Source organism: Apis mellifera, linkage group LG7, assembly GCF_003254395.2.
Source record: "Apis mellifera strain DH4 linkage group LG7, Amel_HAv3.1, whole genome shotgun sequence".
Taxonomy (NCBI): Eukaryota; Metazoa; Arthropoda; class Insecta; order Hymenoptera; family Apidae; genus Apis; species Apis mellifera.
Window position 1 is genome coordinate 72651 of NC_037644.1, and position 14284 is coordinate 86934.

General features: G+C 29.2%; 1 protein-coding gene across 4 annotated transcripts in view; it reads right to left on the reverse strand.

Moving 5' to 3' along the window:
- LOC413721 overlaps nucleotides 1-14284 on the reverse strand; it is a 53746-nt gene that overhangs the window by 19906 nt on the left and 19556 nt on the right. The window contains exon 1 of one of the 4 annotated variants that reach the window (XM_016913077.2): nucleotides 5109-5732. The exons of 2 other annotated variants lie outside the window; for them this stretch is intronic. The gene's annotated coding sequence lies outside the window, so the exon portion shown is untranslated. Of the gene's footprint in view, nucleotides 1-5108; nucleotides 5733-14284 lie in introns of those variants that run through there. One more of the 4 variants, XM_026441596.1, reaches the window with a different exon arrangement.

Below are 14284 nucleotides of genomic sequence, written 5' to 3' on the forward strand. Positions count from 1 at the left end.
AGTTTCAATAAATTTTTCAACCGATCTTCCTACGAATCTCAACATCGGAATTCATGATTGTAACATGAAGAATTTAGAGAATCTAGACAAAGAAGACGCACGAAAAGAATTCATCGAAAGAACAAATAAACTGGTGGCAGACATTATAACGTCATTATTAACGAGTCTTTGCACGAGTAATGATCATATTGTTTAAAACACGCGGGAAGAATAGTATTGACGGTAACGTGATTGTTTGAGCACGCGGTATATAATAGCGCAAAATAGGTCAATTATCGAACGGATAACCGAGCCGATATCCGTGCAAATAAAATTGCAAAAGAGTGCACGCCGATGGAAATCGACGCGAGCCAAGTGTCGAAAGCTTAAAAAGCCTGCCAGAAATTGCTACTGATCGCCGAAATCGTTCGTTGTTTGTACACCGTTTTCCATTTCTTTTCTTGTCGATACACCATTTTTTATTTGATGAAAATATTAAACCGATCGATTTCACGTTTTATTTAGCGTTTCGGGATGAAACGTTCGAAAAATTTTTCCAGTTTTATTATTACGAAACGCAGAAAGTCTTTTTCCACGTTCAGAACTGTGCTAATTATTTTTTAATATGAAAATAATAATTTGATATAGTAATTACCAATGTTTTTTGAAATTGAGATTAGCTTGCAATAATAAATGTTTTACTTTACAATTAGCTAATAGGAAAAATTAATCTATGTAATTAAAATTAATCAATGGAAATACACAAACATCGATTCGCTAATCTTTTCGGATTAAGAACTAATCCTGATATTATATATCATATTATATACACACTAATATTATTATAATAGTATAATTTTAATAATATATATTAAATTATGTAAGTTAAGTTTGTTGGAAAAATAACTATGTTTATATATGATCATTTTTTTTTTTCTATGCAAAAAAATTCTATAGATATGAAAATCATTCCCATGTTTTTTCTTTTTCTTACAAATGTATTTCTACTTTAGTTACTTATGTGATAACAGTTCTAAAATTGAATAAGATAAATATATTACATAATCTACAATTTACTATCGAATAGAGAAGAAGATAGTTATATCTTCTTGAACTTTAATATCAGCAGCAATTGCATAAGAATTTTTAGAAATAAAATTATTAAAAATTAGGACAAAAGAATTTAGATAATATTTACTTTATATACATATTCAATAAGATTAATAAGATTCATCATCATCTATCAAATAGTTATCAACAAATTTTTTTTTATGCAATCAATGTTTATGCAACAAATGTAAAATTTTAAATTATACAGAAATACAAACTCATGAAATGCATTATACGTGTCAAGTATGCGCAAGATCAACAAATTTAATAAGATATTATTATTAAAAAAGTTTTGATCCGATTGAACTTTTACTTTACTCTATTCCGAGCTAATAGTATTCCAGTGACATTTTCTGCAATCCAACATTATCTTCACTTTCTATTCCATGATCTAAATTCCTTTAAAGTCAGATGTATTCCATACTAAATACGATACTAATTCTATCTAATAATACAAGATAAATCTTAGAATTTACAATAGATAATACATAAATTCTTTTTTTTAAATAAAATGAAACTTTTAATTACAATTCAAATTTTACGAAATATTTTAAAAATATTTAAAAAAAGAAAAGGAAAAAAAATGCTTTCAAAAATAACTTAATAAAGATTTCCAATAATTTTACCCTTCGATTACGATTCAATAATCACATAAATTTATCATCAAAATGTTATAAATATTTGCACAAAAAAAATAACTTAACACTAAAATGTTCCATTGGCGTTACATTTAAATAATTTTAGTTTCCAATAAAATATTCACAAGACTATTTCATTATTAAAACTATCCTTTTATTCGCCACCCCAATCTATCTTCACAAATCAAATCCCTCAAGAAATTGACCGCAATGTTCTCATATGCATATGCAAACGAAACAATTTTTTCCTTAATACTTTCGAAACAAAACTGCCTCGAACCGCTTTTCCCTAACATCCTGAAAACTATACCCGTTTCGCATTGTCATACAAGTCTACGTAAGAAGCATAATCGTTCAGACGATCATATCTAGTATATACCGGTATATGTACTGACGAGTTTCATTGATTGTCGTGACTCTCATCTTTGCTTTCATTATATCGGAAAACGTACAAACCTGTTTTTTTTTTGTTTTTTTTCTTATGATTTTTCTCTTTTATTTATTTATTTTTTTTTGAATATGTGCGTGTTGAAACGTTGCACGCGACATATCGTTTCCTCGAATAAAAAATTAATTAGAATATTATAGTGGTAGAGGATTCTTTGTTTTTTGATTTTTTCCTGAAATCAGGAGATCCATCAAAATAGATATGAGATAAATAAATAAAGTGAAATTTCATGTGATAAAACGTTTCATTACGTTGAAAAAATTATTCCGAGATTTTTGAGTTTTTAAATATTTAAATAGATTAATTTATTAAAAAATTGCTCAAACAGAGTTAATGAGTCATATTTTCTAATCAATATATTTAAAGATTTTTCTTTGAAACGATTTTGATTAATGTTGAAGTATATTACATATTGTTTAACACGTATAGAATTTACTTTTATCCATTTTCTTTATCTTTCCTATTTGAGTTAAATAAATCTTAGTAAAATAGCCTTACCTTCGTTCAAAACTTTATTTCTCTTGTCATAATGTTCTGATAAAAAAATCACCAGTTCAAATTTCACAAATCAGCGTTGAAGATTTTACACTCAATGTAATCTTTCAATATAACTATAATTTATATAATCATCTATATATGCTAAATTTATATATATTTTTTTTTATACTCTGCAGATGTTTTCTCAACTTTAAACTAAACACGAAAGAATCATGTGAATTTACATTTCACTGTATATCTCATATAAATATTTTTATATGATGTTACAGAGAATTAAATGATTGACGAACAATTAACGAATTAAATATAATGGACTAGCATTGAATCGTTTTCAATTCAAATTTCTCTACTGTGTGTTTCGCATGCATCGATTTGATTCGTTTGATTTGAACATGTTGAATAAGCGAAATCGAGATACGATTTGTTTGCTTTACGAATGAATCGTATTCAGAGATTGTTTTCACCTCATTAATTGATGATAGAATCGAAGGAAGTTGACACGAGATGATAATAATTAACGAAAGGAAATTTGTTTTCGTTGTAATAATTTTGCATCCTATCTTTAAAAGATATTTTAACGATCAAATATAAAAATTCGTTCTTTTATTTGTTGATAAACTTTGTAACAATTCTTCTGAAGGTAAATTTATTATTCTATTTCTAAAGCAAAAATAACATTTTATGTACGCTGGTCGAAGTAAATATATAATGTAGCAAAGAAATAGGAATAGGTTCTGTGCATCGATCGAGATAATGACATTTCGAGAGAACTATTACTAACATGACAGATATATATTTTAGCTCATTTCGTATTCAAATGATAATTATTTTATTAGAAATATAAGCGAGAAAAATATTCGATTAGAAATTTAAATTTAAAAGAAAAACGTAATTACCATGCGACGACGAAAGTTCAAAGATCAAAGATATTTCTATTCTCTCGTGAAATTGTATCTTTAAAGAGTATAGAAAATTATATAATTGTATCGTTACTTTGAAGAAGAATACATGAAGAAGTATACATAATATACGTGTAATGTACGTATAATATAGTGGAAATAAATAATGCAAAATAATGCAATTAAAATATTTAAAGGAATAATTAATTGATAAAAAAGATAATTTCAAATTTACTAAACGCAATAAGTGATTTCCATTTAAAAATTATTATTATTATTCCTTAAAAATTATAAAGAAGAATATATGTTAGATAAGAACGATTAAGATATCCAGCCAATTTTCGAACATTCGTTTTGTAAATTATTTTTAAATCGAAAGAAGATTGATTGTCGCTTGCTTTTTTTTTTTTTTTATTTCACATTTATAGATTAAGAATTTTTTTGAACCGTCTCTTGTCAAGTTTCTCGACTTTACGTTACATGATGCAATCGCATCAAAGAAACACGTTTCGTCTGTTCCTCACGAAATAAAGAGACAGTAATGAATGACAGTAGCATTTTGTCATATCACGTGCTTTCTCCATTTCCAGATTAACTATGATTTATCGTTCTTCCTTATCGACTTATCGACTTTTTTCGTGATTAAGTACATCTTTCCTATTTTTAAAATATGTATTTTGAAATTGCTGGAAATATAATTCATACTTGCTCTTTCATACAGTATATTGCAGTGTACGAAAGAACGAAATTAATTTTAAATTATAAGTTTCTTAATGATAACGAACGATGTAATATTTTGATTTAACTTGTGATTAAAGCGTGATTAAACGAAGTGGTACTTGTAACTTTTTAAACGCCTCGCGTACGATATTTCGATTGAATTGTATCTTATCGTTGACATAAAAACTATTTCGATGATCGTGAAATATTAAAAGAGTTTGAAATATGATTTGCGAATACGTGAATGAAAGAAAGAGGCAAATAAATATTTAATCGGCACAGGTGATCGTTAAAAATCATTGAAAAACTAATTTCAGCGTAATTGTTACTTTCCATCGTCACACACCATCACGGAGAGGCTCGTCGTTAAAAAGAAAACCATGAATTTTAATACATATTTCTATTATCTTCCATCATTTCTTCATTTAATTACATTGTCTGTCGTCGATCATTCGAATATTTTCTAAAATCATTTTCTAAAATCAAACATAAAATACGAGTAAAAAAAAAAAAAAATAATAAACTTCCATTCCCTCAAGCAATTATTTCAAAATGCCTATCGCGATCGAGTCTGAATCCATCAAACTTTCCAATTTATCAATCACGCGCAAAACAAACTTGAAATCTAACTTGATAACGACTATAAACGATCCAAAATAAAGGGATAACAATTTTTTCCCCTTCGAATCTCTTTTCACAAATTTTTCTCCATCATCCTCTTTTCAAAGATCCGCGAAACATTTTCGTTCGAACGATCACAAGAAGCTACCACTGGTGGAAAAATGAAAAAAATAAGACCGACAGAAATTTTACCACCTTGGGAGGGAAAACGAAACACTTGGTTTATCGATTATTCTTATATCCTCGCGATTCGATGGAAATCACGGTTCAACCAGCGTCCAGCAGCATGGCTCCGCGTGCTCTTCCTTCTCTCCCCGAGATGAAGGCGCACCAGGGGGATAGAATAAACGGAAGCGAATGCTGCGCTGGTATGCGACACACTGGCGACCAGCTTCGATCTTCCTGCGACTGTGCAGCAGGAACGATTTTGCATCGCCCTCTGCCAACTTTCTGCGCGCGCCTTGCAACCCCACCGCCGCAACCCCTATACAACACTCCTTTCACGCTTTTCCTTCTATTCCATTGTTTTTCAACATTGTTATCGTCACTTGTTATTACACCATACCGATTGTTTGCTTTTACGCTTTTACGACAATTTTTATCGACGTATTTCTTTTTCTTTCTTTCTTTTAAATTTCTTTCGTTCGGATCGGTTTGCTTTATCGATCTTCAATTTCTTACATTTTTCTCTTGGTATTCCTTTCTGTATCCCGGCAACGCTATCTGGATGTGCTTTGTACGGTCAGTGGTGAAAACATTCGTGCATTATAAAGAAATTTAAATTATTGGAAAATTTTTTATCGAATTTTTGCGAATGCGTAGAGCATAATGGACCATACATTCTTTTCAATATAATTTATTATATTGTAATGAGATAATGCACAATTTTATATTTAAAAAAAAGTTAGTTTTTAACGTATTATTTATTATTTATTATTCTGAAGTTGTGTCGAGAATTAAAAAAATATCAAAATCTTGATACAAATAAAATTTTAATAAAATCAGAATTTCCAAGTTGAAATTTCTTTGTAATATAGGATACGAATTTATATTATTATAAATATTATATTTAATATTTTTTGTATTTTACTGATCGTATTCTCTTTTGCTTGCTTTTAGGATTTGTGACAATTTTAATTATTAGTTTAAATTTATAATTCATAATTTCCAAATTTCTCAAATTATAAATGTATTTCTTTTTTTTTCTCTCTTTAATTTCTTCCTTTTCATTAAAATACACATATATCTCTTTCTCAAATTTTATACTTTTATCTCTTCCTTTTGATTTTTTTTATTCCTTTATTCCATTTCCTTTTTTCTCTTTTATCTTCCGGTTAATAAATGCATCCTTCGTTTTAAACTACTACTACTACACAAACTATTTTCATTTTCCTCTTTTCATGAAAATTCACCTCTTTTATTTTCACGGAAAGCCTTTTGCTTTTAACTATCCTTCATAGGCTATTTTCGTTTTAATTTCTTTATTTTACAAATCCAACAAAAAAAATATTCTATCAAAAGTACTCTATTTTTCTTTTATTCTATACATTATACGTTTTATTCTAAGCTTTTGATTAATATCCTTTCTTTTCTTTTCTTTTTTGAATTTATCTTTTATAAATTATTCTCATTTTATAAAAATGTAACAAAACGTATTTTATTAATTATCCAAGCCTACCTTTCTTTATCTTTGTCTTCACTTTCGTTTCCACATTTCCTTCATTTTACTTCTTATATGCATCTTTCTCTTCTTTCGAACTTTCATCTTTTTCACTCTCTCCTACTTTACTTTTTTCTCCATATTTTCTCTCCTTTCGTTCATCTTCTATTCCTCTCATTATCAATTCGTTAAAATTTATTATTTCTTCACAATTTTTCAAACCAATCAAAAATTTCTCCATTTCCTTTCGCGACCCACCCTATACCTATATATACTCCCCCCCAAATTTTTTCCACCTTGACACCTTATTTATCATTGCTCTTCCTTCACCATTTATCTTCACTACATCACTACTGTCCTCCTCCATTCCCCTTCGTTACTTTCACGCGCGTCGCATCCTTCTCGTTCGACCATCCATCTCCTCATCCTTTACAACCCTCCACAGCTGCTTGGCCAACACCCTCCTTGTTGCACGCTGTGATTCCAGCCCAGTGGTCGTGCTTCCTGCTCGCAGATCTGCGCAAGTCGCCGCTTGTCGCCAGGCAAGCCTCGTGTCTATGACCGAGGGTGAAATGTACAGGGTGGCTCGAGTGCCACGGCCTCTCTTCAATCCCTTCACCGTGTAATTATTTTCTTGACGGAACGCGAGAATAATTAATAACCATCTTGTGGTGCGTGCGTTGTTGGAAACGTTAATAGAATAATATTGCGTTAACGGAATTCTTTTTAATATTTTTGTTTATATCATCGATTCAATTAAAAATTGAATATTGTAAACAGTATAATAAATAGAATTGTATCATGGATAATATTTCTCTTTTTGGAAGAATGATATATTCGATACGAGAATTTTTATTTTATTCAATATATATGTACATATTGAAGTGAATATGATATAATTTTATTGTAGCTTTCATTTTTTTTTTTTTTTTTTTTTATTAAGGGAAATGATCAAAGCGAGAAATGTAATTTTTATCCCGGTATACAAATCATGTGCTTCCTCGGCTAGATTTTATATAGTAGAAAGGACAATAATTCCCGTTATCCCCATGGACGCATTATAACGTTATGGTGAAACTTCGATGGGAACGAGTTCGATTTTATTTTCTCCTCTTTATATTTCCCTATAACTTGGACGATTTTTTTAACAAGGAAATTTCGATGACAGTTATATGATATTATATATTTATATAATTATTTATAGCATTTGATTTGCGATATTTTTTTATTTTAAAAGAAAGAATCATCCCCTTTTTTTCGAATTATTCAAGTGTTAATAAATCGTTAAATAATTGGAAAAATAATATTTAAAAAATGATTTAAATATACAAAATTGCAAGGTATATTAATTATGATAAATCAAATTAATTAATCTAATTTCTGCAAAAATGTCATTGCACTAATTCATTTTGTATTAATAAAACGAATTTCGAAAAATATAATATTCTTCTTTTTGTTATTAATTATTTATATATTCGTACACATTTATTAATTTATTTCGCAATTTTGTACGATTATATTTATATTGATTATTAATTAGCTAGAAAATATTTCGTGAATACAGAACTTCAAGTATATTTCTGCAGAAACTGCAGAATTGTTGTTGAATAAGCAATAGGACGAAATTATATTTGATAAGTTAAATCGTTATATATATATCAATCTATAATAAGTTTTTGAAAAGTTTTCTTAATTTGGATCAATTAAGAAATTTATAAATTGTTCGATATTTAATTTTTTATTATAATCATAGATCGATATCTTTAATTAGTATTTTTTTCTTTTATCCTTTTTCTTTTTTCTCATTTTTTATATATCTAACTTTTATCAAAATCGATCGTACGTAACATTACAACATGTTAATAAATTATTATTAAATTATTATTTCATAAATTAAAAAATTTGTATTTGTATCCGCAGCTTTCCTTTCAGCAGTAATTAATTAAAATTTGTTAATGTATTTCAAGTACTATCTACTCGTTACCTTATCAAACTTCACACTAGACAATATTTAATCAGCTTATCGACGCTTGTCAAGATAAAACTATACTTGTAACAATAAGTGGGTAGAGGGTGGTAAAATATTTTCACTCCTCGCGTCGAATATTTTAGAATTAAGTGTTACATTTTAAAAAGCGCGTCATGATAAGATTAATTTGTTATCTAGAAACTTTTCGCTTTTTATTAATTATTTAATCTTTTAAAAGATTTATTGGAATTTATTTATTTCAATATTTGTTTTAATATCATTGAAACTCGTTTATTGATTTTACACGTAACTGAGACGCGGACGATTTTCCTATTTTCATTGACGAAACAATTCTGGGTCGTGGACACGAATTCAATGCTCCAAGATTCCAAGCGGTTCCATTTGCCAAGTTTTATCGACCAATAATTTATTCCACGAGCTGGCTAATCGAGCGATTTTTCTTTTTTTCTTTCTTTTTTTTCTCTCTCAACGACCGGTTTCTGAATGGAATTCTAGCAATTGAGGAACGATTTTTCATTTTTCTCGATTAATCCTGTATTTATCATCAGACCAATTTTTAAATCCAGAAAATATATTCATTTAAGTTTTCAACAAATTTAAATGTTCTCATAGTAAAGAAATATCTTTTTCATTCATTCATCAAGATATTTCACAAATTTAAATTTTTAAAAATTATGTCATCAATTATGAAAATTTTAAAGAAGAAAAAGAGAGACGTATAAAATTTAACTTTCTCAAATAACATAAATTCACACAATTTTATTAATTACATATTAATTTAGTAATATCCATGCCAAATAATTCGATCAATCTTCTAAATAATAAATAATTGATAGTGAAAATCTTTATTAAGAGTCCCAATTATTTCGTCCATAAATCCCCCTAAAAGAATTTCAACGAGCCAAAATACATATTTTCCAAGCATCCACACGATGCGCACGAGTCACGTAACTCACCTCCAACACCAAGATCCCGCAAAATATATTAGAGAGGAGATTGTCAAGAGTGGAATAATTTATTTCGCTTTAACTACCACGTTTATCCCTTTTCCAAGAAGCATCGAGCATATCCCTCCGATTCTATCTCACATCCTCAACTGGATCCGTATCTTTCCGTGAAAAACGAGAAAATTCGAATTGATCGTTCGACCCGGGAGGCGAATAATATAAAATCTGACCGTCTTTCATCTCGATGTCCAACGACGATGGACACGGTAGGATCGACATTGTGCCGTTAAACGCAGAGATAACGCGCGATAAATATAGATAAAACGGCGTTCCTTTCGGTACATTTCGATGCGTGGGCACGTTACGTAAACGAGTAACCCTGGCACAAGAACCTAAACTCGAGACTTTCGAGCGTCCTCGTACGCTGAAGTTATGAACGCCTCGTTCGAAATGCGATTCGACCGAAGGAAAAACCATAAGTTTTTAACGAATTATCCTCCTTCCTGTGGAATCTCGTTATCGATTCGACGAACGGATTGGATTCCAACCGGAGGAGGAGTATATAAGCGTATGATTTAATACATTCGAATTACAAGTCTAGATTGCTTGAGAATTTAAAAGAATTTCGCTTATGTAGAGCGTAATTTCGCTTAGTGTAGGGAAAGGGGAGGAGATATGGACGATGAACCCTGATGAACTTGATCCAGGGTAGCTAAGTCGTCAAAGAAAAAAGAGTGGAAAGGACGGAAAGTTTGTTATCTTTGTCGAAGAATTCTAATTTCGAATAAATACATGGAAATAAAGAAGAATAATTAATTAATTAGTATCCAAGAAAGTTTTATATAACGAATATGACGAAGACGAATAATTTATATAAAATTTTATCATCAGAAAAGTCTGACTATTTTTTTTTTTTTCTTTTTTTTGTTTCAGAATTCAGTTTAGATAGAATTAGATTTAATCATTGATGATTGAAATTGTACATTGTAGATAGTAAAAACAATCAATCCTCTGGTATGCAATTACGATAAAATATGATACAAAAATTGTGACAGTTTTGCAATTAGTAAACTTGCACGACTCTCGACTATAATATTCCATTAATTCGATTAGTTGCAGAATTTGCTCAACGCGATAGAAATACGATAGAACAGGAAAGAGATTAATCGCGTTACATATCGTTGTGCAAAATTGGAGAGAGAGGTATATATCCTACGAGAGATACGAGTTTGATTCTGATAGTTGCAGTACAATAACTATAAAAATAGACGTACTTATTGATCGAGAGCGTCGTATTCGCAAATAAGAAGACTATGTAACGTCTCTCCTCATGCCAGAAACGTAAATATACAAATTATTATTCGTTTGAAAGAATAAAAAAATGTCATTTTTCTATTCTTTTTATTCTTAATTGCAATCATGAAACGATATTAAAATGATAAAATCGAACTCTGGTTATATTTCAAATATAATTATGACACGAAGACAACGAATAACATTGCTGTCAAAAAGGAAAGTGATACTGTTCTCCTCCTGAGTTTCTTGTTCAGAGGAATACTCTTTAATTACGTGCAATTACGTTACGAAGTGGAACTTGCTTTATCCAAATATTTTGAAAGAGGACAGTTCAAATAATCGAATAGCTCGGTTAATAAAGATTCAGCAATTCTTACCACCTGTTCCTCGGAACAGTTGTGCATGTTTTGTGCAAGATTTGTGTGAGATTAAGTTGTTTTCTTATTTAAGCAACGATGAAGAACATTTTGCATCGTTCCAAAAAACGTAATAAATAGAAATTTTATTTTATCCAGACCATTTATTGAAATAATCGATAAAAAATTGATATGTAGATTTATTTAAAAATGAATAATACGATTAATATTTTTCTATGAAATAATTTTCTAAATATATTCTCTCTCTCTCAATACGATATAAATTTTATAACGAAAATTTTCTAACCCAACTTGTTCTACTTTTTTTCACGAACTTTTAAGCTCTTATCTACATCCATTAAGCATTATTGATTGCCTTTATCATTAGAAAAACTAACGATAAAGTACTTACAGACCAAACATTACGGAATAATTTCAAAGTTTGATAAATCGTAAAAATCACGATCCAAATGGAGATTATCAAATATTTTCTATTTAATATTTTTTAATATTAATTTCCTTCTCTGAAAATCTTTTTTCTCTCATAAAAATGAGAAAAAAAAAGAAAAAACGTTTCATCTTTTCACGAATTAATTTTGAATAATTGTATCTACGTAACATAGATAGTAGTAGAAGATTGAAGTCCTCATCTTTACAATTTGCATAAACATTGAAAAATGTAGACGTTCCAAGGTTAAAAGGCAGTTGCATGACACGAATGAATGCTACAAATAGTTTTTATCGAAAGTTAAAACCAACTCTCAAGATTATATTATAAAAAAAAAAGTTGTTCGATGTACAGTTTTTACTTCTTTTACTTTCATACCGATTATAAGCATTTTATATTACGAAAATGAAATGGAAAATACGATAAGAAAACGCTTCGTTGAAAAAAATACTTAAATACTTTCTTCTTTACTATACAATAAAAACGAATATTATTTTTAACAAATTTATTAACGAGAGATATAAATATGATTTTATACAAATGTAAACAAGTTAATAAGTTAAGATTGCGTAATGTTCGTGAAAAGTTTCGATGAGGATACGTTATTTGCGCGACAAACAGAAATCGAAACAGAAGTGAGACTTAAGAATGAAACGGAGAATCGTGAGAAGGGAAATACACGGGAGAGTACATTAGTAAATTGTAAGTAGTGAATGCAACGAAAATAGCGGCAGGTTCAACAAACGCGAGAGCCAAATGACAATTGATTCAAAATATGTTGCGGCCCATAGCAATAACCAAACGAATGGAGAGGGAAACGTACGAGACGAATGAAATGCCACTGACTTGCAAAAAAATTCCTTCCTAATATAAGAACGTAAGATGAATAAGTAGAAAATTGTAGAGAATAATTATTAAAAAGAAATTAAGAAGACTAAACTAAGTGGAATAAAATGAATAGAATAATTACAGAGAACAATTATTAAAAAAAATTAGAAAAACTTTTAGAGATAAAAAAGGAAGAGATTAAAATTATCCTCGACGAGGATGTTGTTTTGATCATTTTAAAATTGTTCAATATTATTCAATATATATTCAATATAGAATATATTTTTATAAATGAAAAAAATCAAAAAGTCGGAAGATGATATACTTGCTGGACGTTATTCGCGGATTGTGAAAGGATCGAAGAAGCTCGTGCAGTTCCTGCACAGTGGATGATCTTATAAGGTGACTCGTAGATAGAACACAGCCAGACATAAGTGATTTGGAACGTGGGACCATTATAGAACCGGTTAGAGACATTGTCGAAAACATAGGCCGCTTGTTCAACCTCCTGAGCCAGAAGGTACGACCAGATTCAAATTCGTGATACCTTCGGCATCAATCACTTTGCCAAGTGAGCGTCTTCTTCGTCGATCCCTTTGTTGCTCGGCCCACACAACTTTTCCGTCAACGATTCATCGTCGTGGTTTCCGAGAGCCAAATGGTAAAAATTATGAGATAAACCCCCATGCCTCGAGCATGTAAACGGATCTACGAGGACAGAGGCGTGAATCAATATGAGTTACGGGGCCAATGTTGATGAGATGAATAGCTGGTAATTAATGTTGGCCCATTTGTTTATGAAAGAATTTAGAATTTAGACACGGGTTAAGTTAACGTTGGACGACGAAATTTGAACTCATTGTTGTTTGTATCTAGAGAGTTGTGTCGGTAACACGAACCGGGATGATGATTGTATTTGTTTTGTTTGAACGAAAGAGAATGAATGAAATTGAACGAAGAGACGTAACAAATGGCATGGCGATATGATTTAAAGAAGAGGATTTAACCTCGGCATTTTCATTTCTAAAACATAGTTTGACAACAGTGTAGTACAACAGAGAAGAATGAATTTAGAAAGGAAGAATTTAATTGTGGAAGAATATTTGAAAAATTTAAAGGAGAGAAATTTAATGACAATAACGAAATGATTGCGAAAGAAAATTTAAACGAATCAGAAATTATTGAATTTTTATAAAATTCATTTACATTATATCCTCATGGAGTATAAATTATATATATATATATATATTTTATAATTTACAATTTATGTAATGTAATAAAATTTATATTATTATTAAATTAAGGGATAACTATAAAAACATTTGCAATTTATGACTTTTTAATGGCATTTTTAATTTACACGATGAAAAAATAATGATAAATATACTGTTACACACGTGACGCCCTGAAAGTGCAAAGAAGCCACAGAATGACGTTCGGTATCTCTTCCATTTGTACTATTTCGAAATCATTTTGAATCAATGATTTTACATCATTGCCTAGAATGACTAATCAATTAATCAATCTTATATTTTTTTTTATAATTTTCCCTATGAATTTATCAATTATTTTTTCTAAACAATAAAGCAAAACAAAATAAAATAATAATAATAAAAAAGAAATAAAAATATGAAGTGAAATATGATTGGAATTTTGCTTCTAAAATCATTCATTTATTTTAATTGTTAATAAATTGTTAATTAAGTTACTTAATACGAAAAATTTATATTGAAAAAAGATCAATGAAATTTTTATTTCTTTTCTCTACCATGAAAAATGGAGATATTAATTCCACAATACAATAAATTGTTCCACAAAATGTTAATTTCAACTTTTCTTGTTTTAA